The sequence below is a fragment of the Phocoena sinus genome, chromosome 2 (assembly GCF_008692025.1).
Source record: "Phocoena sinus isolate mPhoSin1 chromosome 2, mPhoSin1.pri, whole genome shotgun sequence".
Lineage (NCBI taxonomy): Eukaryota > Metazoa > Chordata > Mammalia > Artiodactyla > Phocoenidae > Phocoena > Phocoena sinus.
The window spans coordinates 141,626,557-141,634,483 of NC_045764.1; positions in this window are offsets into that span (position 1 = coordinate 141,626,557).

Sequence of the window (7,927 nt, forward strand, 5' to 3'; positions counted from 1 at the left end):
ACAAGGAACTGTAAACAGTCGTCGCCAGCCCAGCTTGTTGACGGAGCCCAGAGCGCCTGCGTGCCCCGTGGAGGGGGGGCGGAGAGAGAAGCGGCGCGGTGCCTGCTGGGAGTCGTAGTCCGCAGACCGCGAGTTGTCAGGAGATTTTCCTCCGGAGGCAGCAGAGGTGGCTGCTGGGAAGACAGGACACGTGGAGGGAGCTGGGGCTCCTGGAGCCGGGCACAGGCTGAGCGCCGGGCGCCGGGCCCAGGGGACAGGGTGGAAGCTCTGGAGGAGTAGCCGCCTGCCTAAATAACGCTGCCTCTCCTTGGTGCGACTGGCTTTACTCTGTCTTCTAGATGTGTGAGTCGCTCTGCCTTGCGCCCTGGGGCGTAACGCCCCTGCTGGGGGGATGCTGCTGCGGCGAACTTGGGGGCGCGGCTCCGGATGCCCACGCGGACCTCTGGGATCTGGCTATGGGGAGGTGTCAATAGTAGGTGTTAAATGGTATTACAGGATAGGCAAGATGACCGGCCTCGCTGAGGGATCACTCCCAGCCACGAGAATCGTGTCTTCATTCATCCGGGAGTGACCATCTTGTTAGTCACGTGAGGATCGTCCATTCACAGACAACCGCCCCTCAACAATCGTTTACGTGGAAATAAAAGCTCCTTCTGAATTTGTTGTAGTCTAAGCAGTTTGAGGAGTGCCCCAGTTCAGAGTACCATAATTAAGAATTGTGAAAAGTATCAAAATGGAAAACTGGTGCAGCTCCCTATCCAGTTAAAATCTTATTTAAGTACTGTGGCACGAGGTGTGATCGTATCCATTTCACTGATATATATTGAACGTCCAACATGTGCCAGCACGGGAATGCCGTAATATCTAAGACTGGAACGGACCCTGTCTTCATGAAGCTCACGGTTGTGGAAACAAAAGTGAGACTGCCCTGCTGCCATTTTAAGAGTGTACATCAAGTCCCACAGGAGGAAGAATACTACTGATAATAAGACACTTTCAACCCTAAGACAAAGTATCCGAACTACTTTTTAAAATCTGCTGTCCAGAATGAATGAAATCTTGAGTTTTTCCCATCAGTTACTGATTCCCTAATGAAAACTATTTTATCCCTGACTTTTGAATACAGAAATTTGGGAATATGTCATTTGTGACATATCTTCCCATGTGAGCATACTGTCTATGCTGAAGAGATAAATGTAAACATGGTAATCTTTACATTTTTCCTTTAAATATCTGTGGTATTTCTTATTCAGTGGTCCAGTCCTACTGAAGTCAGCACGTCTTTGCAAGTAAACTTATCTTTTCTAAATGCTTTTGTCTCAGTCTTCCTTTTACACTAAGTGGGGGAGAGAGACATAAGCAAATCATTATAGGAGCTGCTGGGCTAGAAGGGAGACAGGGAAGGTAGTTCTTGAGTGAGTTAATTAGCTGGTACCTAGGGCTAATTCATGATTACAACAATTACTGAGTGGCAGTTATGTGCAAAGCACTATAAGGCAACCCAGGCTACAAGTTAAAATCCCTCTGGGGGTTTTACAAATTCTGATGCCCAGGCCACACCCCAAACCAGTTAAGTCAGAACCTCTGGGGGTGAGAACCAGGTAGCAGTATTTTTTTTTTAAAGCTCTACAGGTGATTCCAATGTGCAACCAAGATGGAGGACCCCTGCTACAGAGGATGCCAAGATAAATAAGATAGTCTTCCACTGAATTGTACACTTTACAAGAGTGAATTTTATGGTTTGTCAATAATTTTAATGAAGCAGTTATATAGAAAATAGGAAACTCTTTGCTCATGTGGAGTCTAAAAGCTGGAGTAAATTATGAACACAAATAATTGCAAGGAAGACAGACTGAGTGTTAAATTAGCTACACAGGCAGTGAATGATGTAAGAGCTCAGAGGAGGGAGAATTATTTCTAGGTCTGAGGTGAGGAGGGGAGGTGTCGGTGACCAGGTAAATCTTCTTAGACTGTCAGCTCCACGAGGGGAAGGACTGGATCTGCAGAGATTGGGTCAGATTTTGGTCACCGTGAGTCCCCAGTTGTTGGATGGAAGACTGGGCAAGTAGGAGAGGTGAGGAGGAAAGGCTTTCCAGGTAGAGAGACAGGTGATTTTAACACATCTTTTCTTAGTAATTGATAAAATATGAAGACCTGTCAATCCAGTTAATAAGCACCCAATTGTAGAATATGTTCTTTTCAAGCACTCATGGAACATTTACAAAAACTCACCATGCTTTGAGCCATAAAGCAAATATTAACAAATTCAAAGGACTGTGATCTTAGCATGTTCTTGGGCCTAATGCAATTAAAGTAGAAATAATAACTAAAAGATAACTAGAAAATCCTAGTAAGTTTTAAGTGACCCAAGTGAAGGGACCTTCATGAGGAAGGCACATATGTAGGACAGAACTAGACATATTAGTGAAGAAATTTCCTCTAGTTTTCCTTGTTAGTAATTTTCTGATGTGAATAATAATCTAAGACCCTAAGAATTCATTTTTATATCTGTACACTTGAGTGTCTTTGGTAAAGCACTTATCAAGACCGGGCCTTGGCACTGGGCAGCCCAATCTAACCCCTTGCTGCTTCAAGTTTGGTTCAGTGGTATCCACATCACCAGGGAGCTTGCTAGAAATATAGAGCCCACCCCAGACCTACTGAATCAGATCTGCATGGTAACAATATGCTCAGGTGATTCATACACACATTAGAGTTTGAAAAAGCTCTGATGAGGGAGGAGGGGGACAGCAAATTGGGGGGCAGATTATCTCCATTTTCTCCTCAGCTCTTTTACAATTCGGCTTCCACTCTACCACTTGACTAAAATCACTGGTTTTTTTGGCCATGCCAAGTGGCTTGTAGGATCTCAGGTCCCCAGCCAGGGATCGAATACAGGCCCCCGGCAGTGAAAGCGCCAAGTCCTAACCACTGGGCTGCCAGGGAATTCCCAACTAAAATCACTCTTATCCAGGCTACCAGCTACCTTTTTACTGCTAAATCCAAAGCCCTTACCTCCCTTGACCTGACAGTGGCCTTCCTCACCGTGGACCACGCCTCTTTCTCAAAGACCAAGAACTCTCCTTTCTCTTACTTCCTTAACTCTTCCTTCTCTGTCTCCTCTGGTTCTTCTTGAACTGTCAGTATTTGAGTTCCAGTGGCTCTGTGGTGGCCCTCACCTTTTCCCCTCCCACCCTCTGCCTGATGGGATCCTCTGCCTCATGAGGCTTTCATGACCATCTCTCTACTCTCTGATGGCGACCTCAAGACTTGAACTCTAGATGACTATATTCAGTTTGTTTCCCGACAGGTCTACTTGGATTTGTCCACCGGCAACTCAAAACTTGAGGCTTATGGATGAGAAAATGTAGGTTTGATTCAGCATTTGGAGTATGATTCATTCATATGAAGTCTGACGTATCTGTATGAGTATATATATGTATAGAGAAATGTGTAGAAAAATATTCAGCAAAAATGTTAACAGCATTTGTCTCTGGGGGGTGAGATTTCCAAAGATTTTTCTTTTTCTTCCCTTTTTAAGTGAGCAGCATCATTCTCACCAAAACAGTAGGGCTATTAAAAGACAACCACAGGGCTTCGCTGGTGGTGCAGTGGTTGGGAGTCCGCCTGCCAATGCGGGGGACACGAGTTCGAGCCCTGGTCCGGAAAGATCCCACATGCCGCGGAGCAACTAAGCCCGTGCACCACGTCTACTGAGCCTGCGCTCTAGAGCCCGCGAGCCACAACTGCTGAGCCCGCGTGCCACAACTACTGAAGCCCGCGCACCTAGAGCCCGTGCTCCACAACAAGAGGAGCCACCGCAATGAGAAGCCCACGCGCCACAACGAAGAGTAGCCCCTGCTCGCCACAACTAGAGAAAGCCGGTGCGCAGCAACGAAGACCCGATGCAGCCAAAAATAAATAAATAAATTTATAAAAAAAGAAAAAGACAACCACTGTCTCAGTAAGACCATTATCTTTCTTAAGCAGCAAACTTCTCCAGCCATAATCCTGAGGAAGATGTCCCATCCTTTCCCCATGTCACTTATACTTGCTTTCTCTTTTTCTGAGGGGGGCAGGGGGGATGTAACCACAAAGATACCAGCAGGAACCATCTGGTGTACTCAAATTAGGACCATTTGAGGAGTTTTAAATAACAAAGTTGTTTATAAATATGTGGGCAGGGTATAAAGAAACTACAAGGGATTGCACACTACCATTGGGACTCTGTGCCCGCTCCTCGGCCTGTAGGGGAGAGGGAATGAGTGGTTATTAGAGCTGGGAGGGGGGCTGTATGGAGAGGGCCCTCTGACAGGAGCTCAGACCCGGGACCCAGGACAATTCGACCTGGAGGGCCAAAAGGAAGATCTCTAGCACAGCAAAGGACCCTTTCCTCCTTTTATCACATTTTCAGAGAGGGCTGGGAGCTTCCAATCCTTCTTCTTTTCTCTACCCTGCAGCCAGATTGATCTAGCAGGAATAATATATCTTCACTCTCTTGATTAAACCTTACTATCCCTCTCAGTGCCCTCAGGATAAAGCCTAGACTCCATAGTTTGGCACATAAGGCCCTTCATGATCCTGCTCCTTTGCTAGTTTCATCTTTCAGCTGCTGATCTCTCACCCTCTATACTCCAGCCACACGGAAATTCTTGCCTTTCCCCCAAAGGACCATGTTTTCTTTTGCCTCCAGGAATTTCCACATTCTGGCACCTCCCCCAAACTACTCTCTCTTACTTCCCTTTTATTTTCATCCTTTGGGGCTTAACCATCACCTCCTCTGGGAAGTCCTCCTGGATTCTCCAAAGCTGGGTTAGTGGGAATGGGGTGAGCCATGGGCAATCAGTTTCTCCTCTTGTTCTCCAGGCTAATGAGTCACTCCTCCTCCATGGGGTAATAAAGGAGGGAGGACAGAACCGGAGTATTCCTACTATATTTTTTTCTCCCTGAAGAGTAGACTGTTCAGTGTCTTGAACTTTCAGCCTCCAGAACTATAAGCAATAGATTTCTGTGGTTATAAACCATCCAGTCTTGTGGTATTTTGTTATAGCAGCACGAATCAGCTAAGACGATCACCATCTGTTTTTATTTGGTGTTTATTTACTTATTTATGGACAATCACCCCACTAGACTGTAAGCTCTGTGAGGTCAGGAACCATGCCCATTTTGCTCCTAATCATATCCCTGGCACGCAGCACGGTAGCTAGCACGTGGTGGGTACACAATAAACAGTGTGGGACTGAACCTTGCAATTGTTTATTTCCATGCCATCATACTTTATAGACTGCATAGATAAATGTTAATTCATTCTTAGAAGTACCTAGAGAAAAAACACGAAGATGGTTTCACCTTTGCCTGAGAGCTGAGTAGCACTTCCCCATCTGACCTGAACACCCAGGGTTGATAGAAAACGATGAGGCTATTTGTTTGGGTTTTGCTCCACACATTGTGCTTGGCAGGGCAGTCCCTGCTAATAATGCCTGGCTCTGAATTCCTCTCAAAATGTGTTTCAACAATTCTGAGGACTTAGGGGTCAGCGTGGAGAGGAGGAGATTATGTCAAGGGCCAATCTGTGTTTAGCCATGCCTTACTTGTAGTCCTTGAACTAATTTGACTCCTTTGTCAGAAAACGAAAGGCATCTGTTCACAGCTTTCTTAAGAAAGGGCCAGCAGAGGATGTTTTGTTTGATAGGGTTATTTTCCTTATAGACATTGGAAGTTTGTTGATGGAATTTGTTCCACTGATCACTTTGGCTACTGTTAGTGATATACAATAGTTTATATTAGGTAGGAGAAATTTTAATATAATGGAATAATATTTCTCATATGTTTGATCATATGATCAAAGCTCAATTTAAAAACAGTAAACAAGCAAAAATCACAGATCTTCAATGGAGATGTTTGAGGTTGAATGGGACAATAGCTTTTATTTAAAATAAGAATTCAATCAGAGTCTTCATTGTGAGGCTCTCCAAAAGCAAAATGCATTCCTTAAGGCAGTTTGGAAGTCACTGCTAAGTGTGACAGATTCTGCAGCTTTGACCTGTCTTCTTGCTTACCATGCCAAGAATAGTTTGCCAACCAACCCCAAGTTCCACATGTATGCCCCAGGGCACGTGGTTTCTTCAAAGAAGTGTCCTTTGTCTCCTCCCTGTGACAAAACTGGGGACCTTGGAAGGAATACGGCTCTCTGAAGCTTTGTGGAATTCAGATACCCACCACTAAACATTTAATTAACAAATTAATTGATTAATTCTTGGTGTTATTTAAACATATGGCTCAAAACATTAGACATTTATGGGAAAGGAAAGATGGGAGAGAGAAATGACTGCAGGGGCTATAATCTTGGAGCACCTCACAATCAGAGTGGATGTAGCTCTAAGTAAGGGGGCTTGTCCTGATTCTACTGGAGCTCCACGTTCCTCTACAAGCCTCACCTTCCCAGAGCAAACAGGAGAGAACCCGCCCTAGGTGATGGAGCTATGCAGATTAAATGATATTATGCATGTGCCAGTATTTCCTTTTTTTTTTTTTAAGAATTGAGGTATAACTTACATAAAGTAAAATTCACCCTTTTAAGCATGCATTTCTGACAGTCATGCAACCTAGTACCACAATCAAGCTATAGAACAGTTCTACCACCCTCTAAAATTCTCCTGTGCTGCTTTCTGGTCAACCTCTCCCACTGCCCCCAGTCCCTGAAAACCGTGGCTGACCTATTTTCTATAGCCATAATTTTACCTGTCCTAGAATATCACAGAAACGGCATCATACAATATATAGCCTTTTGGGTCTAGCTTCTTTCACTTTGCATTTGGGATTCATCCAAGTTGCTGCATATGTCACCAGTCCATTCTTGTTATTGCCAGGTAGTATTCCATTGATGGATATACTAGTTTGTTTATCCATTCACCAGCTGAAGGACACGTGGGTTGTTTCCAATTTTTGACAATTATGAGTAGAGCTGCTATAAACATTTGCATACAGGTTTTTGTGTGAACATAAGTTTTCATTTCTCTTGGATAAGTACCTAAGAGTGGGGTTGCTGGGTCGTATGGTAAGTTAATGTTTAACTTTATAAGAGACTGCCAGGCTGTTTCTCAAAGTGGCGGGTACTATTTTGCATCCCCACCAGCAGTATATGAGTATGTATGACAATATTTTGAAAAATAAAAATTTCTACACATCACATAAAAGCAGGTAGAGAGTAACTTTCCCAGGATTGTGAAGGGCAGCTCAGAGACAGCTCTAAATTTGTGTGCTAAACTAGCGCACAGAGGCCACAGGAAGCAGCTGAGAATGTTTACTGAGTATTTGGAGCAATGCTGCAAAGGACAGTGTTTATTTAGAATCACAGTTAATACTGGCAGACATTTGTTGAGCACTTTCCATGCCCTGGGCATTGGGCTTCCTGCTTTACATGCCTCTTCACAATGACTGTTGTTATTTTCCCACCTTACAGGTGAGGGCACGCGGCCCAGAGAGGGTAATGACATACCAATTGCAACCCAGCTCATAATAGACCTGACAGGAAATAAAATCCAAGTGTGCTGGATTCCAGACACTGTACCCTTATAACTGCTCCCCTATGCTAGCCTCTTAGCTACTAACAATTACTACTAGTTATTAATGCTCCTCAGATTGTACCTTCTGCTTTTCTTTGCACACAGAATCCAGGCCAGAACATGGGCAGATATAAAGTTTTCTGCCAGGTAGCCCTGAACTTTTCTGCTGCTGCTCCTTCAGCCCAAACCTACAGGTCTTCCCTGCCAGGCTCAGCTCTCAACTCTCAGCCTTACTGGCTTCCTCTGAATCATGCTATAAGTCGCACATCATGTCTTTGGCGATTTGGAGAATATTCTAGGAAGAAAGCCTCTTGCCATTGAATGTGGGGAAGTCCAATGGAATGATGTTTCTCTTTCAGTTT